This window comes from Asparagus officinalis, chromosome 4 (assembly GCF_001876935.1).
Source record: "Asparagus officinalis chromosome 4, Aspof.V1, whole genome shotgun sequence".
Taxonomy (NCBI): Eukaryota; Viridiplantae; Streptophyta; class Magnoliopsida; order Asparagales; family Asparagaceae; genus Asparagus; species Asparagus officinalis.
The window spans coordinates 67,552,385-67,565,348 of NC_033797.1; the positions used below are offsets into that span (position 1 = coordinate 67,552,385).

General features: G+C 42.2%; 1 pseudogene; it reads right to left on the reverse strand.

The window, feature by feature from the left end:
* Nucleotides 7,670-8,417, reverse strand: LOC109835994 (annotated as a pseudogene).

Here is a 12,964-nt window from a genome sequence, read left to right on the forward strand (position 1 = left end):
AAAATAGCAACTTTCGACGCAAACAAACTGGCGACCACAGTGGGAGCCAACAGCTTCGCTGCCGGAGCTGTTGTGTCGCAACCTCGGATCTGCATCCCGGTTGAAGAAGTGGTCGAATACGAGTTCGACCAACTGAAGTTTGAGGAATATCTGTCGTCTTCCTCCTCCAGATCCTCCGCCTCTCGCAAGCGAAGGAAGATCAACGCCCCCGTTGTTGCAGTAGCTTGCAACGCCCTCCCGGCCTCCAATGAGTCCGGATCTGTAGATCCGAACTCCTCCTCAATCAAGGAGTTGAGTACAGAAGGCGCGCCCATTTTATCGAAGAGAGCTCGGCAAAGGCAGCGCCAACGCTGTGTGCGCCAACTCGCTAGAGCCTTGGAGTCAATTGACAGGATCCGTTACGAGGCGGATCTGAAAATTAGGCAACGCCAAGCACCCCAACAGCGGACAGATATCCTCCCCTCCAAACCAATAGCAAACGAATTAATCCAAATCAAAAAGATCCGTTCAACTCTGGAGGAGCGAATTCAAAAGCGCTGCGCGCTTGCGCGCACGCGAATTCTTGTGCAAAAAGCACAAAAGATGCAGAAGAAGGACATAGCTAAGAAACAACCAAGACTGCATCAAACTTGGAGGCCAAAATCCAAAACGACAGCCGAAAAGATCGAGAATCACGGGTCACTTGAATCCGACCCGCCGGCGCGCAGGTCACTTCAATCCGACCCGCCAATTTGCAGGTCACTTCAATCCGACCCGCCAATTTATAGGTCACTTCAATCCGACCCGCCAATTTGCAGGTCACTCCAATCCGACCCGCCGATTTGCAGGTCACTCCAATCCGACCCGCCAAAACGCAAGTCGCTCCAATCCGACCCGCCAAAACGTAGGTCACTCCAATCCGACCCGCCAATTTGCAGGTCACTTGGATCCGACCTTCCAAATCGCAGGTCACTTGGATCTAACCTTCCACTTTGCAGGTCACTTGGATCCGACCTTTCAAATCGCAGGTCACTTGGATCCGACCCTCCACTTTGCGGGTCACTTGGATCCGACCCTCCACTTCGAGGGTCACTTGGATCCGACCTTCCAAATCGCGGGTCACTTAAATCCGACCCTCTAACCCGTCGGTCACTTAAATCTGACCCGCTCTAGGGTCGAGACAGAAGACGTTCTGCACCGGTTACGTCGATCCCTTCGAGTTCCGCACCTCTGGTGGAGCCCCACGACAACATGGATTTGTCCCGATTCAATGTGAGGATAGTTGATCGCCTGGGTCCTTTGCATGAGGATCGAGGCAAAGTTTTGATCGAAGGACACTTGGGTCTGATGATTGAACCCCGAACGACTCGTCGAGCTGGGGGTCACACATGCCCTCACAACAATTTCAAGCCTTCGTATAAAGGAAAAACTCCAGTTTTTACCCGCCTGGGGGTGTGTATTACAGTCCAAGAGCCCGTCAAAAGTTCACGCTTACAAATGTGTGACTCTAAACGCGTGACTCTTGAGAACGCCAACAAGGAGTTGCATACTCAGAAGAAAACGCGTAAGATAAACGAGCGCATTATACCTGAGGATTCATGTAAGCAGTCGATAGGTTACTCCGACGGCAACGTCGATGAGGTGTACTATCTGCACCGAACTAATCGAGGCAGTATTATCAGCGTGTAGCTGCCCCAAGACCGCTCCGCAGAGGGTCTCAGTATTTGAGAGGATCTCCAACGGAATAGCTAGGTCCAAACCAAAGCGTCTCCGTAAGAAGCGATCGGCTGTTCATGATAACGAACTTCCAAAAGTCACAATTAACATGGCTGATAAGGGAAAGTCGATTCGACCTTCTAGTTCTGACCCTCTCGTATCACACCGTCTAACCCGGTTGCGATCGGGAACTATTAGACAAAGGGATTATCAGAGAATACAGAGAGGGTTATCCTCGGATGATGAAGCATCAGACGCTAACTCGGCAATCGCTTCTGATAATACGGTATCCAGTTCAGGATAATCCCGCGAAGTGTTCATGATCAATACCGAGCAAATCGCCAAAATTCTTGAGGATGCTCTAACCAAACGAAGTGTTCATGATCAATACCGAGCAAATCGCCAAAATTCTTGAGGATGCTCTAACCAAACAGAAAGAGACATTCAAGATTGAAATGGAAATGGCTATGCTACGGATAAGGGAAGAGCATGACCAACAAATTCGGGCTCTATCCAATCAGTTCGGTGAATCTAGCCATCGAAACCGTACTGATCAAGCAGGCAGCGATTCAGATGTGGATGAACGTCTTAATGCTGATGACCAACATCTTAATGCTGATGACCCTCCCGTTGACCAAAACGCTGGGGGTAGCCTCACTAAAGACGACAACGCTGGGTGTGGCCCCGTTATTCCTCTTAAGAATCGTCCAAAGCCCGATACGAGCGAGGATGAGAAAATAAAAGATCTCGAGAGTAAAATCAACGCTCTAATGTCTGATCGAGAGGTAAAGAGGACTGGCATTCCATGTCCATATCCAAGAGAGTGGGACACAATAGCATACCCGACGAAGTTCAACTTGATTAACTTCACGCTGTTTGACGGGAAGGGTTCACCCACTCAACATCTGATCTACTTCAAGTCCCACTTGGGTATGATCTCCGGCAATGAAGCCTTGATGGTTCGGTCATTCGTTGGTACCCTTCGTGGGCCGGCCTTCGATTGGTACCGTCGTCTCAAGCCTGGAAGTATTAACAACTGGGACGATATGGAGAACTCATTCCTTGGTAACTTCTTTGATGACGACGACGAGGTATCCATCAGGACACTTTTCGATGAGAAACAAGAAGATGACGAGATAGTCGACGACTTCGTCAAGCGCTTTCGGAATAAAGCAATGAACTGCCGAGATCCGATCACGGAGGACTTCATCCTCCAGACATGTCATAACAACCTATCTATTGAGATATTAGAAGTTATGGGAGTCGCACCGTCCAACACTTGGAAAGAGTTGAAGATGCGCGGAGAACGGGCCAGCAAAAGATTTCGGATCCGAGACTCCAAAAAGAGTACTCCTTCAAGGACGAAGACGTTCCGGCTATTTTCGAGTCTCTCCTTGAAAACAACAAGATTAAGCTGCCACCTGTCGTAAATCAGGAGGAAGCTGATAACATCGTGGATCCAAAATACTGTGCGTACCACAGGAGGATCCTCCATCCCACCAAGGATTGCTTTGCTCTCAAGAATAGCATTCAAACCTTGGTTGAAGCCGGCGTTATATCGCTCAATTGAGCCGAATGAACACTCCGACAAGTATAAGAGTATAAACTGCTTCTTAATCCTCCGACCGGTATAAGAGGTTAAACTGCTCCCTGATACTCCAATAGGTATATGAGTCTAAACTGTTTCCTACCGTTGATGGGAAGTTCCTGGAGAATGTTACGCTAATATTCCCCAGTTTCGCGAAGAAGCTGGGGGTGGATGATTCATGTAACGGGGAGTTCCCGGAAGAATACTATATGTAATTTTCTTAGGGATAACCCGATCATTACAAACAAAGTGATAAACACTAAACCCCCATTGTGATTTCCGAACACTCTTTTGCTGAGATGAAATTCGATCACTTCATTGGATCAATTTTCCCTCACAAAACTCTCACTGGTGTTTGACGACTCATAGTCTCCCACCACAGAGTCCCCCACCGATCAGACTAATTGACGGTGGGACCACCAAAATTCTTTCCTGTTTAATCCATTCAAACTTTCGCTATGTTCGTGCACTCAACACTTTCATGGTTAGAGTCCGGATATAATGCTTAGAATTTTAATCTGTCAATCCTTGATGAATTGTCAAACCCCTTCGCGTTAAGTCCTTATCACTTAACACCAGGAATCCCATTTGAGTGATTTGTACAAGTCAACACCCCCACTATAATTTGTACTCCCACTCCCATTTGGTCAAACCTTCCTATAGTTAGGACCACAACCAAAATCTCCTCTCGATTCCTCCAATGAACGAGAGATCCACAAATTGAGCGGTCAAACCTTCCTACAGTTAGGATCGTCTCAAACATCCCACTCGGTCAAACCTTCCTACAGTTAGGGCCAAATCCAAAATCCCCTCTTGATTCCTCCAATGAACGAGAGGTCCACTTTCAAATCGAGTGATCAAACCTTCTTACAGTTAGGATCACCTCAAACTCCCCATTTGTCAAACCTTCCTATAGTAAGGACCAAAACCACAATTCACTCTCGATAAACGAGAAACTCACCTTTAGTTCGATAATCAAACCTTCTGACAGTTAGGGTTATCCCAATCTTTTCGATTCTCGGAATGGAGATCCCACTCCTAGTTTCACCTTTCCGGATTCTGGGGGTGAAGATCCCATCTCGAGTCTCCTTTTTAACTGGAGATAGAATATAAAATTCTTCCTCTTCAGCTTTGGAAGATAGGATATAAAATTCTTCCTCTCCCGCATCGGGTTCGTCTTTGCCCCAGGAGAAGACACCAATTTTTCAAACTCCTAAAATCCGTGCTTCACAAGCACGGGGTATTTTTATCCCGAAGCCTAAGTAGGGATAAGTCAATGCCTAACTCGCGTTGCCGGTTTAGTCTTTCACCGATTGAAAAAAGACACCAGAATCCAGTCCGGGGTATTTTATCCCGAAGCCTAAGTAGGGATAAGTCAACGCTTAACCCGCGTTGCTGGGTGGTTCGTTTCCGTAAAAAACGACCGAGTCTACGTATTCAGCATCGTAGCAACAAAAATCCATGCCTTTTATGCATGGGGTATTTTATCCCGAAGCCTAAGTAGGGATAAGTCAACGCCTAACACGCGTTGCCGGTTTAGTCTTTCACCGATTGAAAAAGACACCAGAATCCAGTCTGAGATATTTTATCCCGAAGCCTAAGTAGGGATAAGTCAACGCCTAACACGTGTTGCCGGTTTAGTCTTTCACCGTTTGAAAAAGACACCAGAATTCCAATCTGGGGACTTTTATCCCGAAGCCTAAGTAGGGATAGGTCAGCGTCTAACACACGTTGTCGGGTAGCCTATTCCCGTAACAATGGCGAAGTCTACGTATTCAATATCGTAGCATCAAGTCTAAGGGAGTTCATTCCTTTAGCACAACGTCACATGCGAAACGGACTTAAAACAATCCGCATGCTAGCCCGACTCAAACGGTAATCGGTAAAGGCACGCCAAATCCTTTGAAGGCTGAGGGTTTGCCAAAAAAACCTTAAAGTCTACGTCTGACACACGTCGCTGTTTAGTCTTTTCACAGGAGAAAGACGAAGTCTACGTATTCAATATCGTAGCACTAAAAGAGTTAACTCTTTTAGCATAACGTTACATGCGGAACGGACTTAAACAATCCGCATGCAAGCCCGATTCAAACGGTAATCGGTAAAGGCACGCCAAATCCGTTGAAGGCTGAGGGTTTGCCAAAAACCTTAAAGTCTACGTCTGATACACGTCGCTGTTTAGTCTTTTCACAGGAGAAAGACGAAGTCTACGTATTCAATATCGTAGCACTAAAAGAGTTAACTCTTTTAGCATAACGTTACATGCGGAACGGACTTAAACAATCTGCATGCTAGCCCGATTCAAACGGTAGTCGGTAAAGGCTTATCAAACCCGTTGATGGCTGAGAATTTGCCAAAAATTCTATAAATGCGAGTCATTGACGTATCAGCTTCATTAGTTGGTCTCATGACTTGAACATCCAACAAACTTCAGGATAAGATCCACACGTGCAGATGAATCAGCTTTAATAGTTGGTCCTGCAGCCCAACATTCGGGACCGTCACGCTTCAATGCCTTAAGAGCTTAAACTGTGTAGACTCCAGCAAACGTACGAGTATAAATTGTGTTAACGCCGGTCAACGCGTTACAACTAAAATCAACGCAGGACAACGTGTTATAGTGAAATTCGATGCTGGTCAGCGCATCAGCAATCTCGCCAAAATAAGGCAAAAGATGACTCCAAGGATTTCAGTTACAATCAGATATGAATTCCCGACGGAGAGGATTAGTTCAAAGTCAACTCAATGGCACGAGCTAAGTTCAGAAAGTTACACACCAATCTCAGTTCAAGATTTCGACAGCGGTCAGACGATAAACGCAGCGCCGGAAGAACTTCACCTATTCGACAAAACAATGAATAGATTAAAGACTGAAGAAGTTAAGAATTGAGATAGTTCAAGGTCACTCTACGAAATTGAGGAGATGACCTATCTTATCCAAAGCATTCCAGACTCCTCAATAAAAGAATGAGTCTGGAATACTTTGGAGGGGGTATCTGTAGGCGTCTAAAAATGCCTATAGGTGTCCGCACACAGCTCGAGACAAAGAGAAGGCGATGAACATTATTATCCGAAGCAAAGAGGATCATCCGACGTCGACAAGCGCAAGAAGCGAATCAGCAAACTGTTGATGACACGACAACGAACCACCACAAGGGCAAACACCAAGTGGACCGCACGCGTTAATCAACTCAAATCGTACAAACGCGCCCAACAGTCAGTTAACACGCAGGCATCATTCAGCTCGTGCATGTTAACCAATTCGTGCGCATTAATCAGTTCGCATGCGTCAATCAACATGCGTGCGTCAATCAACACGCATTTGACGGTCAATTTTGCAACGAAGCGTACAAGTCAACAAGACGGTCAAACACGCAAAACGGTGGAAAACACAAGCCCTGAAAAGCCGGAAAACACCGAAGAACTCAATAAAGCAAAAAACCCCGCGTCCGCGCGGGTCGGACCGTGCCGACCCGCGGCGCGCCCGCGCGGGTCGGCCAAGTCCGACCCGCGCCTGCGCGGGTCGGACCGCGCCGACCCGCGCAAGCGCGGGTCAAACTTGTTCTGCGCGCACTGTTTTGACCCGGTTCGGTTTTTGATGGTTTTTCTCGAGATTTGTTGGTTCCTGAGCATCCAAACTGACTTGATATCATCTACAAACGTGGTTAGGCTGTTATTGACTAAAGATAAGGCCAAATCACTTGTTCTCATCCAAATAACCACTTCCAAAGCCCTATAAATACAAGCATAGGGCCTCCTTTTAGCGAGGGCGATTGATTATCAAGACGAGGAGGTGCTGCCGGATTGTGGAGTCAAAGGAGCACGAATTTCAGCGAGGGTTGACAGATCTTGGCGAGTTCTTCGGCATAAAGAAGGAGAGTTCGAAAGATCCGACACCCATTCCCGTCCGTCCCTTGAGATTAGGCTTGGTCTTAATCTCGAGAAGAGCCCTGATTTTGCTTGGTCAATCTCAGCGCTTCAAATCAAATACTTCATCAGTGAAGACGAAGCTCTGCCGAATTTTTCATCAACCGGATCCAGATCAAAGGCGGTCCACGGATAAACCCCAACACAGGCAAAGATCCCACGCAAGCAGAAGACTGATAAACGATCTCTGCGTTTGTTTGATAAAGTTATAAATTTTTTTTATTTTCATTGTGTAAGGAGATCTTATGCAAAGATTAACTTTTTATTTTATTCGAGTTTATTGTAACGACTAAAGTTGTAATAGATTCGATAGCAATGAAAATAGCAACTTTCGACGCAAACACATAGCATCGTTAAAGAATTAACACACAGTTCGACATTCATCATCACATCAAAGATGATAGCAATATCATTTTAATCCTGACAAAACAACAAGCGAAACGAGACTCCCGACACCCCAAATCTTTCAATGTATAAGGTTGAAAAGATCATGTGGATTATGGTTTCACTTCTGAATCATCACGGCCTGAGCCTCCTGCTGCTGCTAGTAGTTGAGAGGCCTACGGAAGGGCATGATGTGAGGCTCCGGGCGGTGGATCGCGTAGTGTACCCACCCTCTGCTCTGCTAAACTCCGATCACCCTTCACTCGTTCTAACATATCCAATTCACAACCACACTTGGATAAATTTCTGAACAAGAAGAAAACACTTAATGAACTTGAACTATAAAAATTAGAGAGAACCCCTTTAAACTTTTGCGAGTTTTACGAAACCCCCAATCCTTAAAATGTTTTCGCCTTCTAATCTAGCATTTGAGCCCTAAACCTTAAAAAAGTGCCCCTCTGCGATGAATTCAAACCAATTTTTAGGGGGGGGGGTGTGAAATTTACCCTTATAGATCCTAACTTCAAGCAGAAAAACTCAAAGAAAGTAAAAACTTTTTGAAAGAAAGCCCTAGAATTTGGGATTACCTCAGAGAGAAGTCGATTCTTGGGCAGCATCTTTGCAACGTCAGGCGGGGGGACAAGGTGCCTGAATTAACCAAAAGATCATCAATAATCATCAAATTTTTGTAATTCAAGATCAAATCGAAGATATAATCGAAAAAAAATGCACAAAAATAGGGTTTTTTTATTGAATGAGTACTTGTACTCGTAGGTATCGTCGAAGTATGTCTCCGAGTACTGAATCTGTCCCATTTCTTCGCTTGGTTTCTGTTTATGATCAAGATTTCAAGAGATTAAAGATTGATTGAGACCCTAATACTTAGATCATAACCATAGATTTTTTTAATAAAGCGAGAGAGTGTGGGGGAACCTGAACAAAAGGGGAAAAGAGTGGGTGAGAGAGCGATAGAGAGAGAGAGAGAGAGGAACGCTGCTTCGAAAATTACGAATGAGGAATCTAAGGGCTCTGATTTGTTGTGCGTAGCAGTGGGTAATTTTATTTATTTATTTATTATTTTATAAATTAGCGGTATTATTATTATTATTATTATTTAGGGCTTGTAATTTTAGAGTGGCATTTTTGAAATTTGAAATTATATGGAACCGACACAACCAGTGAAATGTTGGTGACGTGTCAGTTGGATAGTGTGAAAAATATCGCGACTATCCGTTGCTCGTCCGTCGTAGTTTTAATGGGCCTGTGGCCCCTATGTAAAGAGGCCGAATGTAATACGCGTGGAAAAGTGAGATACAGATAATTGTACTCCTCAAAGTTAAATGGGAAAAATGTGTCTAGGCCCCTCAAAAATAAAGGGGATGTGGCCTAGCCCCCCATAGTTTTTCCCTTGTGTTTTAGCTCCCTCACACTCTCCCATGAACAACTTTCCAAAATTATCACTTTCCCTTTTCTTCTCCTCCTCCCCCCCTCTTCTCTTCTCCTCTTCTTCTTCTCCATACCCTGGCCCACCACCACCACCCGCCTCCCTCCCCCCCCCGCCCATCCCTGACCTCCTCACCTCAAGCGTCTTCATTGCACTGCCACCATGCTTCTCACCCCCTACCGCCGCATCTGCTCTAGAACTTCTCCCTCTTTCAAATCCGCAAGGGACTTTGAAGGAGGTTCTCTCTCTTCTTCTTTGTCTTCTTCTTCTTGGTTCTTGATTTCGAATTGAAAGGGAAATGACGTTCGATCTGAGGCAAGTGGTTGCTGCTTTTCTCACTCTGTCAATGTTCACGATGCTTGGGAAAATGATTAAGCAGTATCACTTTGATTCGTATGAGGTACAATCTTTATTAATTGAGCTTGAGTTGGAGTTTATGAATTTGATTGAGTTTTTAGGTTCATTGTATTGGATTTTGGGCTTCCATGTTCGTTTTGTGATTAAATTAGGTGTTTTGATTTTGAATTTTGTCAACGTGTTGAGGATTTGATGTGGATCTGTTCTTTGCCTTGATTTCTTGCAAGCATATGCCTGGTGAGATTTTTTGCACACAAGGTGTTTGCTATAATGCCTTGGTGAGAAGAAATGGTTTTATTGGAGAGAATGACTCAATCTCAGCCGTGGGTTATAATTTGATGGAATTAAGAAATATTTGAGACCGATGAAAAAAAATCTATGCATGTTGTCATAATCTTAGGCCTATTGGTGGGTTAGTTAATCAGAAAGTTAAGCATCTCATCATAATCTTCTTTGCAATGGAAATTGATATCCTCAGTGCGTCCTTACGTATTTTGTTCCCCTAAATGCCAGATGCTTGTGGAATTTCTAATTCCAATCTCCTCTTCCTTTTTTCTTGTATGTTGGAGATGTTGTACTAAGAAGGTTACAGCCGGCCGTAAAGAAAAGAGAAATAGAAGAAGGATAATAGGTTGGGGGTTGTTGGAGGAAGAAGAGAGTATGAGATCTTTAATGTGTAGATATTAAGGAGGGGCTCTTGGTAAAGATTTGTCACAGTTATGGAGGTTGCCATTTTTTGCTATAGGTCATCAATGGAGAAGAGGGGAGTGAGAGCCAATGTTCAAATGAATATGGAACACAATATCCCTCGTTCCTTTTCTTGATTGAAAAAAGATGGTGGACCCAAGAAAAGGGTCTACAACTATTTCAAAAAAAAGAGCTTAAGAAAATAAAAGAGGGCCCAAATCTACATTTACAATTGTGTTCATGTAAAAAACATATACAACCAGAGTATTAGTGGATGAGCATAGCGACAAAATACGGTGGGAAAATTCCTTAACAACAATATGTATGCTCTATGTAGAGATGTCAAACAGGCATTTCTATGCCACACCATTTGCCCATTTAGCATTTGCTAAATGCGTCACCCTCGGGGTGGTAGTTTATCATTTGCTAAGTGCTCACTTTATCATTAAGTAAATTTTTAAAAAAAAAATCTACAAATCAGAATAAAGGTAGAAATACAAGTTTACAAAGCAAGCTAGAATTGACACCACAGGCCGCATTCATAAACAATAACCATTAACAAAATGAAGAAATGACACTGGATGTGTATGTTAAGTATTAGAAATTGAAAAAGCTCAATGGCATTCGAAAAAACAAATGTTTTGGTTAAGAATTAGTTTGAGGCAAATGATTTTCATCTGAGAACTGAGAAGTGCTCACACCGGATGTGTATGTTAAGTATCAGAAACTGAAAAAGAAAACTTAGCATGTCATATATTCTAAGTTTAGTTTCATATAAACAGGTTCAGCTCTAATACGTGCAAAAGCTCAATGGCATTCGAAAAAACAAATGTTTTGGTTAAGAATTAGTTTGAGGCAAATGATTTTCATCTGAGAACTGAGAAGTGCTCACTTTATCAATAAGTAAATTTTCAAAAAAATATAGAAATCAGAATACAGCTAGAAATACAAGGTTTACAAAGCAAGCTAGAATTGACACCACAGGCCGCATTCATAAACAACAACCATTAACAATTTACAACGAAATGAAGAAATGACACCGGATGTGTATGTTAAGTATCAGAAACTGAAAAAGAAAACTTAGCATGTCATATATTCTAAGTTCAGTTTCATATAAACAGGTTCAACTCTGATGCGAGCAAAAGCTCAATGGCATTCGAAAAAACAAATGTTTTGGTTAAGAATTAGTTTGAGGCAAATGATTTTCATCAGAGAACTGAGAAGTGCTCACTTTATCAATAAGTAAATTTTCGAAAAAATCTACAAATCAGAATACAGCTAGAAATACAAGGTTTACAAAGCAAGCTCAGTTTCATATAAACAGGTTCACCTATGATGCGTGCAAAAGCTCAATGGCATTCGAAAAGAAAAAACAAATGTTTTGGTTAAGAATTAGTTTGAGGCAAATGATTTTCATCAGAGAACTGAGAAGTGCTCACTTTATCAATAAGTAAATTTTCGAAAAAATCTACAAATCAGAATACAGCTAGAAATACAAGGTTTACAAAGCAAGCTCAGTTTCATATAAACAGGTTCACCTATGATGCGTGCAAAAGCTCAATGGCATTCGAAAAGAAAAAACAAATGTTTTGGTTAAGAATTAGTTTGAGGCAAATGATTTTCATCAGAGAACTGAGAAGTGCTCACTTTATCAATAAGTAAATTTTTGAAAAAATCTACAAATCAGAATACAGCTAGAAATACAAGGTTTACAAAGCAAGCTCAGTTTCATATAAACAGGTTCACCTATGATGCGTGCAAAAGCTCAATGGCATTCGAAAAGAAAAAACAAATGTTTTGGTTAAGAATTAGTTTGAGGCAAATGATTTTCATCAGAGAACTGAGAAGTGCTCACTTTATCAATAAGTAAATTTTCGAAAAAATCTACAAATCAGAATACAGCTAGAAATACAAGGTTTACAAAGCAAGCTAGAATTGACACCACAGGCTGCATTCATAAACAATAACCATTAACAAAATGAAGAAATAACACCGGATGTGTATGTTATGTATCAGAAATTGAAAAAGGAAATTTAGCATGTCATATATTCTAAGTTCAGTTTCATATAAACAGGTTCAGCTCTGATGTATGCAAAAGCTCAATGGCATTCGAAAAAGCAAATGTTTTGGTTAAAAATTAGTTTGAGGCAAATGATTTTCATCAGAGAACTGAGAAGTGCTCACTTTATCAATAAGTAAATTTTCAAAAAAAATCTACAAATCAGAATACAGCTAGAAATACAAGGTTTACAAAACAAGCTAGAATTAACACCACAGGCCGCATTCATAAACAATAACCATTAATAATTTACAACGAAATGAAGAAATGATACCGGATGTGTATGTTAAGTATCAGAAACTAAAAAAGAAAACTTAGCATGTCATATATTCTAAGTTTAGTTTCATATAAATAGGTTCAGCTCTAATGCGTGCAAAAGCTCAATGGCATTCGAAAAAACAAATGTTTTGGTGAAGAATTAGTTTGAGGCAAATGATTTTCATCAGAGAACTGAGAAGTGATCACTTTATCAATAAGTAAATTTTCAAAAAAAATATCTACAAATGAGAATACAACTAAAAATACAAGGTTTACAAAGCAAGCTAGAATTGACACCACGGGCCGCATTCATAAACAATAATCATTATCAATTTACAACGAAATGAAGAAATGACACCGGATGTGTATGTTAATTATCAGAAATTGAAAAAGAAAACTTAGCATGTCATATATTCTAAGTTCAGTTTCATATAAACAGGTTCAGCTCTGATGCGTTCAAAAGCTCAGTGGCATTCGAAAAAACATGAGCAAACCATAATGCATTAGAAGCATATCATCATCTGAAGACTAAACCGAGTGTTCATAGCATCGTTAAAGAACTAAAACA